This window comes from Scylla paramamosain, chromosome 3 (assembly GCF_035594125.1).
Source record: "Scylla paramamosain isolate STU-SP2022 chromosome 3, ASM3559412v1, whole genome shotgun sequence".
Classification (NCBI taxonomy): domain Eukaryota; kingdom Metazoa; phylum Arthropoda; class Malacostraca; order Decapoda; family Portunidae; genus Scylla; species Scylla paramamosain.
In genome coordinates this window covers 25,002,787-25,018,779 of record NC_087153.1, presented here as the reverse complement: position 1 = coordinate 25,018,779, position 15,993 = coordinate 25,002,787, and the positions used below count along the sequence as shown (strand labels likewise).

At 37.7% G+C, this 15,993-nt stretch overlaps 1 protein-coding gene across 3 annotated transcripts in view; it reads left to right on the top strand.

Moving 5' to 3' along the window:
• The first annotated feature begins 207 nt into the window (after nucleotides 1–207).
• The window catches only part of LOC135093170 (uncharacterized), a 56,790-nt gene continuing 41,004 nt past the window's right edge, over nucleotides 208–15,993 (top strand). Inside the window, exons 1-2 of one of the 3 annotated variants that reach the window (XM_063992127.1) lie at nucleotides 208–402; nucleotides 567–797. The gene's annotated coding sequence lies outside the window, so the exon portion shown is untranslated. Of the gene's footprint in view, nucleotides 407–562; nucleotides 798–15,993 lie in introns of all 3 variants that reach the window. The other 2 variants (XM_063992109.1, XM_063992119.1) reach the window with 2 other exon arrangements.

Below are 15,993 nucleotides of genomic sequence, written 5' to 3'. Positions count from 1 at the left end.
CATCGTAATTTTACCGACGTAAACATGTCATTGCCAAACTTTCAATTTGGACATAAGTTATAGCAATAAACCTTTATTTTCTATATAAAAAAAAATCTTATAAGATATTTCACTTATGAAAACTCAGTCAGTTATTATCCTCTGAGATGATTATTTCCCCTGCTGTAGTATCCTCAATTTTACAACCAATATTAAAACTATCTGGCAACTAGTGGATAGTGAACAGGACGGCGGTCGGCGGTCGGCGGAACGCTGGTCCCACTCTCACTACAAGTATCTCTGCGGCTTAAATTGGAACACACCTTGGACCATCTCCATGTAAAGGCCCGCGCCACCTTTACAAGCTGACAATCTCAAACAACAACAGCCTGGAATACGCAAGAACAAAGAGAAACGATACTCGTAGGTAGCGTTCTTCCCACATGGAAATAAGCCAAGAAGTTAAATTGTTGAAATGTTATGTATGTAAGATCAACTGATTAATTATTAGATGAAAGTATGTTTGTCTCACTGAGTGACGAAATTAGTTATTTATACTTTATTTATTTATTATTATTTTCAGATAGATTATGATGTGAACTACCAAGACACATTTTATGATCAGGATAAACCTGTGACTAAAGTTTCATCAGGGCAATGATAAAAGAAGCAATACAGTTGGGAATGAATAGGGCAATGATCATACGCTTGGGCGTGATGGGCGGTGTGAGCTGTGGGCGGCGGGGATTGACCACAGGACAAACGACCCTCTCTCGCTCCGCTGTTTACAGAATGTTAGTAAAGGAGAGTAATAAAAGGTGAGACGATTTTTCTTGGTACGTAGATTGTAGTAGAGTTTGAACTTGCACATTTCTGCAAAACTTCAGTTTTTATCATTATCTTTCTGTAGTTTATCAGGATCGGTAAATTTATACTTTTGCACCAGTATCCAGACAAAACAATTTTTAATAAATTTATTATTTTCACCTGTGTCAGTTTTGGACGAGACTACATTTTTCTGGTAGATTTTGATGTTTTGAATGAATCTAGTAACTTTCTGTTGCGAATCAATTTTTTCTTATATACATCCCCCTACACACACATACTCGTAAACAAGCAAAAATTCATATAAAAAGACATTAACAAAACCTAATTAAACCTAACTAAACCAAGCTAACTTATCTTAACGGCAAATTTGAAAAAAAATAAATAAATAATTCAGGAACAAACTGGAAAAAAAATAGTTTTGTCCTCATAAATAAGTAAATCAGTAACACTCACAATGTTCCCCACAAGAGGACTGGCTGCTGCTTGCCTGTGGCTGCCAGCTGGCTGTCACCACTACCAGCACCTAATCCAACCTAACGAAATTAATCTAACCTAAGCAAACTAACCTTACCTACCTAATCTAACCAAACTAATCTAACCTAAGCAAACCAACTGTATTTACCTAAGCTAACCTAACTAACCTATCTAAACTAACCCAATTAAACTAACCTAACCAAACTAAACTAAACCACTAAACTAATCTAACCAAACCAAACTAGCCTAACCTAACCTAACTGGCAAGGCTAAGAAATGAATATGAAGTCATTACCTTGTTTATCTTTGTAAAATCTGGCGATGCACTGGAAGTAATTGAGGTGACAACCACCGCTGACAGACATCTTCCTCAGATTAATTTGAATATTTTGAGTTGAGCCACTTCTCTCTCCACTGGATGAAATAAAATGCTATGATTAGTTAAATTAAGTCTGTATTTTTTAATTGGCCAGCGGTTGCATTCTCAAACAAAAGAACTAATTTCGCCCTTGTGCAACAGATGTGACATACACACACACAGTTGAACACACTTTCACCAGCATGCCTTAGTGCCTGCCTGTCCATCACATGTGCAGATGTGTTACTTCTGAGCATTGTCACAGTGGCGAGTGAGCTTGTTTCCCCAAAAACAGATAAATCTTTAAAAACTGCTGTCGTCATTATAAACAATTTGCAATGGGTATCTATGGGGTTCAAATTACTCAGAATGAGAAGCTCTATATGATGAGTAAGGTAAGAAAAGTCATGTTGAGACTGGTGTAAGAGTAAAAGAATACCTCGGGATCCAATCTGCCAAAATGTGGCATGCTGTAGAGCTGTCAGTATAAAAAAAAAGTAAATGTCTGTTGTGACATTTTTAGGGTAAGTGATTTTTTTTGGCTCAAAATATGATTTTTTAAAGGAGGCATTTTTTTTCCTTTCCTTGTGCAAACTCCTAAAATAGCATTTTTTAGTTATATATCATAGTGACAAATGTAAAGAAAAGTCATTTCTAGGGATTGCATTGATAAGAAAAAGACATCACCTTTTGAGAAAGGATCAAATATCAAGGAGAAAAAAAAATAGAACCTGTTCCCTATTATAAAAAAAAAAAAAAAAATAGAAATGAAAATGAGAGATGGTCTGCTTCTGGGCCAACACAACTGCACTGCACCATGCTGCTCCCAATAGATCACACTGGCCCTGTCATTACTCCATTGTAATGGCCATTGAATTCTTATTAAACTTCAAATTAAAGCCTAGCGTAACCAAACCTAAGGTAACAACCTGACTTAAACTTAACCTAACATGACATAGTCTAATTTAAACTTAAGCTAATCTAACATGACCTAACCAAAACTAATAGACCTAACCTAACTTGACATAATCTAATTTAATGACATAATCTAATTTAATCTAACTTAATTTAACCTAACCTGACATGATATGACCTGACCTGATCTAACCTAATCTAATTTTGTAAATGCATATTGGACTTAGCATTAGGTGGAAAGTTCACAGATCTTATTGTCTTTCCCTTTATGCTTTTAGATAATGTTTTCAACTGCCAAAGGCTGCATGCCATCCTCACTCTTAAGACATGTGCAAGACTGCCTGCACTTGTGGTTGAAAATGAGATTAAGACTGCAAATATTGCAGAAGTTAATGAAGTTGAGGGAGGTGTCTAGTCACTTAGGGTCGATACCAGAAAAGCAGTCTGACCTGGGGACATTTATGGATCCCTCCCCAGACGGGGACTCTGTGGCTGGTGTAGGAGCCCTCATGATAATTTTGAATATTGAGTGAAGGGTGTGTGTGTGATTAGGTGGATGTAGTTTTGTGAAGAAAAAGAGTTATCTTTAGAGGGCAGTCTGTGACTGCCTCCTTGTGTTGTGAGATAAAAAGAGAAATATTCAACGAGGTCACAGCTGGGTTTAATAAGTTCACAACACAATCCAGTGCTTTAGACCTCACTGGGAGTAATTATTGTTTTGGCAGGTGTCTGCTGTGTGGAAGGTTGTATCAAATAGATGGAGGAAATGAGTTTTTGAGGCATTGAACAATATTAAGTTTGCTTATTCCCAATCAGAAATTTTAGAGATCAGAAGTCAGGCATTCTGTGGTTTGCCTGCATGAGTTGTTTACTTCCTGAAGAGTTGGACATCTTCATAAAGATGTGGAAAAGTGCAGGGTGGTATCATTAGTGTAGGACAAGAAGTTTGGTTTAGATTATTGATGAATAATAGGAAGAGTGGGTGACAGGACAGAAACCTGAGGAACACCACTGTCAATAGACTTGGGAGAAGAACAGTGACTACCACATCAGCAATAGAATGTCAGAAAGGAAACTTGAAATTAGAGAGAAAAGGATACAAGCTGTAGGAGGGTAGTTTGGAAACCAAAGCTTATAGACAAACTCTATCAAAAGCTTTTGATGTCTAAGGCAACAGCAAAAGTTTCACCAGAATCACTAAAAGAGGATGACCAAGACTTGGTAAGGAAGGCCAGCTCACCAGTAGAGTGGTCTCGATAGAACCCATACTGGCGATCAGATAGAAAGTTGCAAAGTGATAGATGTTTAATAATCTTCCTGTTGAGAATAGATTAAAAACTTTAGAGAGGCAGGAAATTAAAGCAATAGAATGGTAGTTTGATTGATTAGAACAGTTACTCTTTTTAGGAACAGGCTGAATGTAGGCAAACTTCCAGTAAGAAGGAAAGGCAGATGTTGATAGACAGTTGGCAGAGTTTGAGTAGGCAAGATGCAAGCATGGAGGCATGCTGTCCAAGAACAATAGGAGGACCATCAGGTCCTTAAGGTGAAGGTGAAGGCCAATGAGGACATGGAAAACATCACTGCAAAGGACCTTTATGGGTAGCATGAAATACATCTTTTCTTTTCTTTTAAGGAAAATCCTACAGAAGCTTGTTGTGCCAGTTTAGGATCAGCCACAACTTAATCTCTGCCATCATCCCAAATGTTTGCAGGGCTATTTACCAGGTTCTGCAACCAAAATAGACGTGTCTGCCAATGACAGCTGAGCAGTGGTGCAAAATTGCAACTGATTTTTACATCAGGTGGCAATTTCCTATGTGTATTGGCACACTTGATGGCAAGAGGATTTTGATAAGCAAGACACCAAACTCAGGGGCCACTTTTTACAATTATAAAGGCCATTTTAGTGTTATCCTAATGGCATTAGTAGACGCTGATTGCAAATTTTTGTATGTTGATGTCAGTGGCTGTGGATGAGCCAGTGATGGTGGAGTGTGGGATAGGTGTAACCTGAAGCAGGGGGTTGAAGGTAATTTGGTAGGCATACCTCAACTAGAGAATATATCTTTCTCTGATAAGCAATGCCCTTATGTTTTTGTTAGAGACGATGCCTTCCCCCTAAAAACTTACTTAATGAAACCATATCCTGGAAGGGATCAAACCCATGAAAAAAAAATATATAACTACTGTCTTTCCCATGCTAGGAGAACATCTGAGAATGCATTTGGCATTCTTGCAGCAAGATTTCAAATATTCAAGCAGTTCATAAGAGTATCATCAGAGAAGGTAAATGACATCATACTGGCTGCACAATACCTTGCACAATATGCTGGGTGATTCCTCTAGTCATTCATATACACCTCCTGGATTCATAGATACTGAAGATATGGAAAGTGGAAGAATCCAAGTAGGCCAGATGCACCACTTCCCACACAGTGCTGTAGAAAGACTACAAACTGTTGGTAGGGGCCATTCGCATAATGCCAAAAATGTCAGGGAAAAATTCAGAGTACTTCAACAATGTAGGAGAAGTCCATTGGCAGGATCGAATGGCTTCATTGCACTAGTAGCTGCCATACTTCACCAGCTTCCCTCCTATGACTTCTTTTGTTCTCTGTTACTTTATCTGAAAATACCTTTCTGGCCATTTTTGTCCCCTTGGCTGACCTTTTGTGTAAAATAAATAAATATATAAATAAATGAAATGTAGGTCCCTGTCCATCCAATGTGTTTATCACCTCAAAGTGACCCAGTGGCAACAGGTTTTCATGTAAATCATTTTAAATAATTTTATGTTAACAATATGCAATAACGCAAAACAGTCTTGATTATTACAATCTACAATGTAGCAGACACAAGTGTTTTACTATACCCACCAAGTACATTACTTAGCAAAGCACAAATTATGTAATATTTGTTTGTATATATTTTAAATTCATTCAACCTACAGGTAAAACCATGAATTTAATTTGAATAAAAAAGTGAGTCAATTGAATTTAATTGACAAACTATAGATTTAAGTTAATTTATAAATGAAGAAACAATTGGGTGCACAAATTATATTTGAAGATTTGATATTAATGGATTGGTTGTGCATAAATTTTTTCCACCAAGAAATTTATTAAGTTGAACTGAAATAAAGTAGATAGAAGGCAGTTGATATTTTTTGCCTTTAACTAGGCAGTCAGGTTTGGATAAGGGTAATAATGTAACTGTTTCACATTAACCAAAATATATTTCTTTATATCACATAATAACTATGAATATTTTCCCTTATCAATAGAAGTTCTGACTTCTTTCACCACATCAATGAATTTTCCCATTAAATCAATTTGTGCAGGGGCTGGCATCAGATCTGCTGCAGCTTCTAGAAACTGAGCCATGGGCAAAGCTAAAGGGATTACCTTGCCCCTTTTGGCAAGGTGCTCACCAAGATTATTCATAGTTTCATCACATTGCTGTTTTCCCTTACTGTGGGCTCTTTTGAAAGATTGCGGAGTTTGTGAATTTGTTGCTGTTTTCCCTTACTGTGGGCTCTTTTGAAAGATCGTGGAGTTTGTGAATTTGTTTGGTGTTGGAAAAGACTGGTGATGGAGAAGGAATAGATGTTGATGAAGAAGAAAGAGCATTTGATGATGGAGAAGGAATAGAGTTTAGGCTTAAAGATGAAGCGCAGGTGGCCACAGATGAATGTGATGCACTGCTGCTCTTGGGAAGGATCTTGCTTTTATCAGTGACTTCTTGGTGACTTGTGGTAGTAAAACCTAAGTTTCCTTCTTCAACTGTCAACACCTCCTGAAAGAAAATAAGAGTGCATGGACTGAGCAATGAAAAGAACACACACACAAGTGAAATGTTGAAAGTATGGTATAGTGCCAGAGTTGAAAGGGATCATCATAGGTTTACATCCCACAGTAAAAGATTGGTGTTGTAAGATGGCTAATTAGGTTGTCATTACTGCTGATAAAAATTCTATATGGCCTTTGAACACTAGGAGGAATGTTTACAATATTCTATGTAGATTTAAGAAGATGGATAGCAAAATTTTGGTGTTGAAATTTACTTACCATGATGAAAATAAATTGTTGAGAAAGCATTAATAGAGAGTTACCATGTTATAAATGCACACCTCAAAGACCTCAATATCCAGCCAAACAAATACAATCAATGTTTGCAATAGTTACATAAGTACATCTCTTCAGGTTGGTGAATGTGTATTTTATATTAAATATCAATGACAAGTCAATTATATTAATTGAAAAGTGATATGAAAACTAACCATATCTAATGAAGAGAGCTGAAAGCTGGCTTCTGTAGGTGTTGTCTCAACTAATGAGTCGATTAAAAAAGTGGCATAGTGGCATAATCAAATAGTGGCCACTTTTTCTTCACGGCTCCTCCGGATCTACTAGGAGCTCTTTGCAGTTCATGGTGCTGCTGGATGAAGTAAGTCTGGAGATTCTTGAACTTAATCCTTACTTGTGCTGCAAAGAATTATGGAAAACTTGAAATATCTTTCTCCACTCCCACCTCATCTTCTTCCCTCCAAACCTTGGAGCAGTGATTGATGAGCATGGAGAAAGGTTCCACCAAGATATCACTAAGATGGAGAGCAAATACCAAGCCAAATGGAACCCCAGCATGATGGGGGACTTGTGCTGGATGCTCTGGCGTGACATCCTGGAAGCAAAGTACACAAGATCACCCGAAAAAACTCACTTCTAACTGTCTGCTGTACTATAATTTGTGTGTAGTGTATTATCCAAGTAATTTAGTTACATCAATATTCTTTACCTATGCTGTTTTTTTTTCTCTAATATGCCTTTGTAACATGAAATGAACACATTATATTTTGAATTTATATGCGGTATAATTAAAAGGAGATATGTGAAAGCAAAAAAACTAGAGGTGATAGGGCAAAACTGTTCAGAATTTTGAATTCACATCAGAATTAGTAAAAAACACCTATTCACATCCTTGCCTCAGAGCAAAAAAAAAAAAATTTGGTAAACCAGTGTTAACCTAAACATGGTATAGTGGCAAGCATTTTTAACTTATTCTAACTATCTATCACAGATGTGGTAAAGTGATGAGCATTTTTTAACTAGCTATATTTAACAAACTGCCTAACCAAATGGTAAATTTCTAAAAAATAAGAATAAAAAATTCCCATTTCCAAACAAAACTATTTTTTATGGTAGTTTTTAATTTGTTCTTATTGAATTTGCATGTCATCTTTGGTGCATTTTTTTTTCTCTCAGTCCCAAAGCCCTTAACTCACACTTAACTCACACCTTCCCCTGTGAGACTAACCTAGCCCTGTCAGACTGATTAAATTAACCCTGCAGGACTGACCTAACCTATTCTAGCCCCAGGTGGCTGATGAACCTAAGCCTATGGGACTGACTAACCTAACCCTGTGGGGCTGACTAACATAACACTGTGGGGCTGACTAACATAACCCTGTGGGGCTGACTAATCTAACCCTGTGGGGCTGACAAACCTAACTCTGTGGGGCAGACTGATCTAATGCTGTGGGCTCATTAACCTAACCCTTTGGGACTGACTAACCTAACCCTGTAGGGCAGAATGACCTAACGCTGTGGGGCTGACCAACAGATATTATATTTCTTTTGGAATTCTACTGGTAGTGCACAGTATGTTGAGCCAAAAACTGAAGAAACGGAGAGTAATTAGACTGGCTGGGATCCAACGCTGAAACCAGCTATATTGTACCTAATGTTTTTCTTTCCTTTTTTATACGAAGCAAACTGATCAAACAAAGATAAGATACTCATTTAGGTATTAATGAAAGGAAAGAAATCTTACCTCCGGTAAGTTCTGAGAGCTCTGGATGTTCTTCCTTCAGTGCATCAGCTATTTCCTTGTTTTTGTGGTATAGTGGTTTCTTGGGATTCCATAGAAACCTTTGCTCCCTTGCTAGATCTAAAAGAGAGGCCTTGGACGACCTAGACCAAGGTATTTTATTCATGACTGCGAGTCATCTTGTGTGTTGTCTTCAGTCAACACCTGTGTTTGGCTTTGTTGTTATATCTCACGTGGTCTAGGTACTACGATGGCTGGTCTTGAAATCGGTATTTACCATTATTTATAAGTTTGTTTGGGCACTTGTTTGATGAATCATTGCTTACTTCAAATTTAAATAGCAAAACAAATTACAAGGAGATGTTTAAGCGTTCCAGTTAGAAGCCAGGATTTTAGGTTGCCACAACTTTAAGACGAACAGAACTGTGTGGCTTCAATTTTAAGCCGAAATGGTAGTTGCTGGCTTTAAGTTGCATTAAAAAGTGCTTATGTGACTGCCTTTAGCATCATTCAATACCTCAAAAGCTCAATCCCTCCATCTATCAACTCGACAACCTTTCAAATGACTATCCCCTCTTCTTCAGTGATGCTCAATTGTCCCCCTCTTCTACACTGAACATCCTTGGTCAATCCTTTACTTATAATCTAAACTGGAAACTTCACATCTCATCTCTAGCTAAAACGGCTCCTATGAAGTTAGGCATTCTGAGTTGTCACTACCAGTTTGTCTAACCCCCCAGCTTTTTAACTCTGTACAGGGACCTTATCCATCCATGTATGGTGTATGCTTGACATGTATAGGCAGATTTCATTCATGTCACTCTTTTAGACAGGGTTGAATCCAAAGTTTTTCATCTTACCATCTCCTCTTCTCTAACTTACTGCGTTTAGCTTCTCTCTCATCACACCAGTGTTGCATTTCTTGCTATCTTCTACTGATATTTTCATGCTAACTACTCTTCTGATCTTGCCAACTGCATGCCTCCCCTCCTCCTGCATCCCTTCTGCATAAGACTTTCTTTCACTCACTCCTATTCTTTCCATTTTTCTAATGCAAGAGTTAACCAGTATTCTCAGTCATTCATCCCTTTCCCTAGTGAACTCTGGAATTTTTTGTCTGCTTCTGTTTTTCCTCCTTCCTTTGACTTTCAAGAAGGAGGTTTGAAGACACTTATCCTTTAATTTTTGATAACTGCTGTTGATGCTGTTTGGGTAACCTGAGTGGGACTTTTTTTTTTTTTTTTTTTTTTTTTTTTTTTTTTTTTTTTGATGCCCTTGGTCAGTTGCCCCTAATACTTAAAAAAAAAAAAAAAAACATTGCTGTATGGTGGTCATGGAGGTGGTGGCAGTGGTGGCTCCAACCCACCCTTCTTACTAAACTTGCATCACTGTATGGCATCCATGGAGGTGGTGACAGTGGTGGTTTCAAACCATTCTTCTCACAAAACTCACATCATTGTATGGCAGCCATAGTGGTGGTGGCAGTGGCGGCTCCAACCCACTTTTCTCGCTAAACTTCCATTGCTGTGTATGGCAGCAGCAGTGGCGATGGCAGTAGCAGCTCCAACCTGCCCTTCTCACTAAACTTGCATTGTTGTGTATGGTGGCTGTGACAGTGGTGGCTGCTGCCTGCCCTTGTCACAAAACTCACATTACTGTGAATGGTGGTTGCAGCAATGTTGGCTGTAGCCCGCTTGCCCTTCTCACAAAATTCACGTCACTGTGTATCCAATTCAAGCTGTTGAGGCATTGAAATTTTACATAGAGAAGAATGACAGAAGTCACAGAATGTGCAAGAGTGTGTGCGTATGTATGTGTGAGTGTGTGGGAGAGTGAGGTGGCAGGCCACGGCTGGCTGCCAGGATGCTCAACCAGCTCAGTGTGCCTCGAGCACTCGTGAAGTTAGGAGGGGAATGCTCCTTCAATTTTTTTCAATTTGCAATTTGTTTTTACAAAGGAAACCGATTTTGTGTCACTGAAAGTGGTATCACAGAATGTGGGAATACAGGAGATAGAAGTAAAGAGAAGAAATCAAGAAACTGCTGGAAGAGCTGGATGTTAGAAAAGCTATGGGACCAGATCAAGTAAATGGATGGATATTAAAAGAATACAGAGAACAAATGGAAGAACCTGTATGTAATATAATCAACAGCTCATTGAAAGAAGAAAAACTACCAAGAGAATAGAAAAGAGCTAACATAGTCCTAGTATACAAAGGGGGAAATGAATTAGAACCATTAAATTACAGACCAGTGCCACTAACAAGTATTGTAAGCAGGCTTTGTGAAGTGGTAATTAAAGATAGATGGGTGCAAAATTTAGAAGATGAGAAGGTAATTACAGAAAAGCAGTTTGGATTAAAAAAAGGAGATCCCTACTACTACTACTACTACTACTACTACTACTACCAGAGAGAAGAGAAAGAGCAAAATAGATAACATTGTACAAATTAGTTAATAATATAGAAAGAATAGACAGAAATGACTTGGTACCACAGATGGAGGAGGGAGAGAGACGGACGAGAGGACATGGGAAGAAATTAAAGAAGAGTAGATATTTGAGCGACATCAAGAAATACAGCTTCATATATTGAACTATTGGAATCTGGAATGATTTGAAGGAAGAGGTGGTTGTGACAAGCAGTGTACACATGTTTAAGGAGAAACTGGATAAATATGGTTATGGAGACAGGACAAAATGAGCTTTGGGTCGTGCCCTGTATGAAACAACTAGGTAAATATACACACACACAAACACGCGCGCGTGCGCTTGAGTCGTTGTCGAGTAAACAAGCAGTGATCCAAGCTCCAGCAGAGAAAGTTTTTGCTTGACCACGGCCACCGCTAGGAGCCTAGAATGTGTTCCCAGGTAGGAGCTGTGCTCAAGTAGAGTTGTCCTGTCTCCAGAAATTTAAAAAAATAAGGGAAAACTTAAGTAATAATAGATGTAATAAAATGAGTAAAAGCTCCAGCAAGGCAGATGCCATAGGTGGGAGTGGAATGTTGCCAATGGGATCACCATTCCCAGGATTTGAGGAAGATAATGAACTACATGGAAAAATGCAAGGAAGGAAAGTGGTTTTAATGGAGGGGATGATCAGTGACCTCATTGAAAGAATGAAAATTAGAAAGAAAACATGACCTAGAAGAGGAAAACAAAGAATTGAAAATACTATGCGCTGATCTAAAGACAAAATTGAAGGAAAACAATGATATTGTTAAAAAACAGGAAAATGAAGTGATAGGGATGAAAAGTGAACATCAAATCAGAGGAAGGAAAAAGAGGTAGAAAAAGTTAACTTTACAGAAATCATAGAATTGCAAAAGAAGGAAAAGACAGATTTAGGTAAGGAAATTGTGAAAGTGATCAAGGAGAAGGAATCGATGGTAAGGAGCACAGTGGACAAAAAGAAATGTATTGTTATATATGGATTAAAAGAGGAAACAGAGCCAGTAAGATACAAGCAGGAAAAGAACAAAAAAAAGGTAGCAGAGGACGTTGTAAGAAATATACAGAGAGAAGGTGAGGACTGGATAAGTGAAATTGAGGAAATACATAGATTGGGGAAGTATACAGAAGGAGGAGAGTGACCACTGAAAGTAAGATTTAGGGCACAAACAACAGCTATGGAAGTGATATCATATGCATGGAAACCGGACAAGACAGAGCAATACAGGAAAGTTTGGATAAAGAGGGACATGAATGAGGAGAGACTCAAGGTAAATGATAAATAAAATAAATAAATTTATAAATAAATAAAAGAAGCAAAGGCAAAAAAACGAGAACAGAATGGAAGAGAAAATAAGTTCAATTGGAAGGTAAAAGACGAGAGGCTCAGGAAGTGGTATCTGACATAAAAAGAATAGAAAATGTAAATAACGTATGGAAAAATATAAAGTGAACAGTGGCGTATACAAATACAAATGGTTTAATATCAACATTGCGAGAATTGAATAATTATATTAAGATAAAGCAGCCTGACATCATGGGGTATTACTGAAATTAAACTAAATGAGACAACAGAAAATATAAGAATTGGTAATGGTAATTATAATGTGTGGATAAAACATAGAAATAATAAAAAAAAGGGAAGTCATGTTACTTACAAAGAAGAGTATAACAGTGGAAGATGTCAAAATGAGAGAAGGAATGGTGGAAGTAATTAGAATTAAAACAAAAAGGAAGGGAGAAGGAAGAAAAGATTTTTTTAGTGGCTTGTGTACCCCCAAAGACAAATGCATGGACACAAGAGGATTATAAATTATTGTTAAGAGATACTAATAACTGTTTGGAGAGAATACTGGCAGAGAGTAATAATATAACACTTTAATTGCAAGGAGGTATGTTGGGAAGAGTGAACCATGAATGGAAGAGAAGAGTCATGGGGATATATGCTTCTAAATTTAATAATGACAAATACTAGTGGGTTGGAGAAAATACAAGATTTGAGGTTAATGAAGAAGCATTAAGGCTGGATTTGTTGTTTACAAAGAAAATGGACATCATTGAAGGAATGAATTATCAGTGCCCACTAGGTAAAAGTGACCATCTGTTAATTGAATTCAGTATAGGCAGTGGTCCAATAGAAAATAGGAATGAAATTTACAAGAATGGGAGATATAATTACAGGAAAGCAGATTTTATCAGGTTAAGGGAATATTTTGCACAGGCTAAATGGAAACAACTGTTCATGGCAAGCAATATGCAGGAAAAGTGGGATATATTCATGGAAATTTATAATGAAGGGGTCAGTAGATATGTACCAAAGATCAAAAGAAAGGAAGTGAAGAAGAAAAAAGACTGGTTTAATACGAGATGTATAACGGCAAGAAAAGAAAAAGAAGCAGTATAGAATAAATAGGGAAAAAAGGAGGAAGTGAGAAATGGGAAGAATTCAAGAAGGCAAGAAATGAATAGTTATATAAGTGTTTGCAGGCGATGCAAAATTATTGAAAAGAGTGGAAAACAATATGGATTGTGAAATATTACAGAAAGATCTAAATAAGATATATAAATGGAATAAGAAATGGGAAATGGAATTCAATGCAAAGAAATGCAAGGTGATGCAATTAGGAAAAGCAAAAGAAAACTGACAAGTTCCTACACCATGGGAGAAGTGGAAATTAAGAAAACCAAAGAAGAAAAAGACTTGGGAATTACAATAAGTGATAATTTATCACCCGAAAAACATGTAAACAAAATAGTTGGGGAAACCTATGAGTTACTAAGAAAGATGAAAGGGGCATTTGCTTACATGGATGAAGAGATGATGAAAAAGTTGAAGGAATATGTGATTTGACCAAAACTGGAATATGCCACAATTGTTTGGTCACCCCATCATAAAAATGAAATAAGGAAAATAGAAGAGATCCAAAGAGCTGCAACCAAATTGGTACCAAGTTTGAGAGATTTAACCTATGAAGAAAGATTAAGGAGAATGAAGCTTCCATCATTACAAAAGGAAAGAGAAAGAAGGGACCTGATTGCTATATACAGAGCTTTAAAGGATAAGGATCAAGTTGACAAAGAAGACTTATTTGTGTGGAGACTCAAGAGATACAAGAGGACATGGAGTGAAATTGAGGAAAACAGCAAATAGAAGAGATATTAAGAAATATGGTTTCCCAAATAGAAGCATAGAAATATGGAACAACTTGGATGAAACATTGGTACAAGCAACAAATATTCATGAATTTAAAGTTAAGCTGGATGCTTATAGATATGGAAACAGGACAGCATGAGCATAGCTCTTTTCCTGTAAAACACAACTAGGTAAATACACATACACACATACCTGTGTGCATTGGAAAATGTTACCATACCAATAAAGCACTCAGGGCAAGGATGGTAGCCTGTATGGTTGGTGGGGTTTGAGCTGGGAAGGCCATTTCTCACCTTATCAACCTCCTCCACAGAGGTGATTTTACTGCAAACCTGCAGTAAAGAGAAATGTCAATGAAGTGCTCAAGGTTTTACACACACACACACACACAGACATACACATTGTGTGTGTGTGTGTGTGTGTGTGTGTGTGTGTCATAAAATCATTCACAAAAGACATCTAATCTTACCTCTTGGTAGGGATGGCATGACTAGCTGGGATGACTGAAGTCATGGAATAGATAAATTTAGAATAAACATGTGAAACTGTGGCATAAAGTCAAGACCTGTGAACTTAGTCTATATGTTGTGGATGGCCTAGGCTCCAATTTATTCGCTGATAAAATTATCCTGAATGCTGTTCGAAACCCAAAATGTTAAAAACCTTAAACTATTTTCCCTATAGGAATCAATGTAAGATGGATTAATCTGTTCCCAGACACCAGCCTACCCTGCCTTTAGCAGCTTATGACAAGACACTTCCACAGCCAAGATGGCTGCTTCACAACATCTCCAGCTCACAAGTTATTTGTCCAGAAAGGATGTATTGAATGAACATAGTAACACATAACTTATCAAAAGATAGTTGAGACCATGCTGGCATTCTCCTTGTCACCAATCAAGAGAGGGAAGCCTTACAGAGTGACAGAGAGAGGAGCAACCCACTCACTGCACTTAGGCATTTTGCTACTGGGAAAAACTACTGGGCAAATGCAGTTGTGCAGTAGAGATAGTGTTGTGGGTCACTGAGAGGGCTGCAGGAGGCTCAGGATTACTCCTGAGCGCCAAACTTTGTTTGTTTACATTGAGGTTCTTCAATGGGATCACATTGAACTTATTTCAAAGATTGAATTAATGTCTTATCCTCAGTGTCTCTCTTCCAAATATATAGAAATGAAGGAAATACTTATAAAAACTTTAAATTAGTAATAAATGGCAGCTTTTGCTATGTCTTTTAGTGTTTGAAATCAAGTACTTTTGTTCGAAAACCAAATTATGGTATGGCAACTGAAGAAATTATAAGTTAAAATTTTTGTTTGAAAACCATGGACATCATCCGCTTCTTCTTTTCAGCACTTTGCACTCACTTTCTTAGTAGCCATGGTTGGAAAATAACTGCAGAAAGAGCAGAAAATGTGACCACAGCACACCAGAAATGCTTCAATGGTGCAGTAACCACATGATGTGTGAAGAGAAATGCTGCGTGGATGTTATGGCACTCGCAATGCCAACTAGTGGTGGCATATCTGATGCTCATTCATATCTCAGATTTTGGCTCACAACTCGAAGGAAAAAAATTGACCAAGTGACAGCTCGTACCTAAAAAAAATTGTAAGTTGGGGCACTCATAAGTCAAGGTACCGGTGCATAGTATCACTGTTGTTGGTGGTGGTGGCAGCAATGTGCTCACTCCTGGGACCCTGTTACCCTGCTCCATGTAAAAGACTTCTCTGCAGCTTGTTGCTGCTCATTCTCACATTAGGTTTTAAAAATCCCTGCCGTAGAGTATGACTTGGAAGTAAATTGACTCCCCGTGTTGGACGTGATTCATGTTAGAATATTGCACATCACTGGAGACTTGACTGTATATCCCCATTTGAATGCCTGTTTCCCTTAAAAAGTTATCCTTATGTTAAGGTTGAAGTTCCGGTACATCTCCTATTTTACACATAGTCTCTGATTCATGCATATGACCTGCCCCTAAGCATGGCTATAAGGATGCAGTTTAG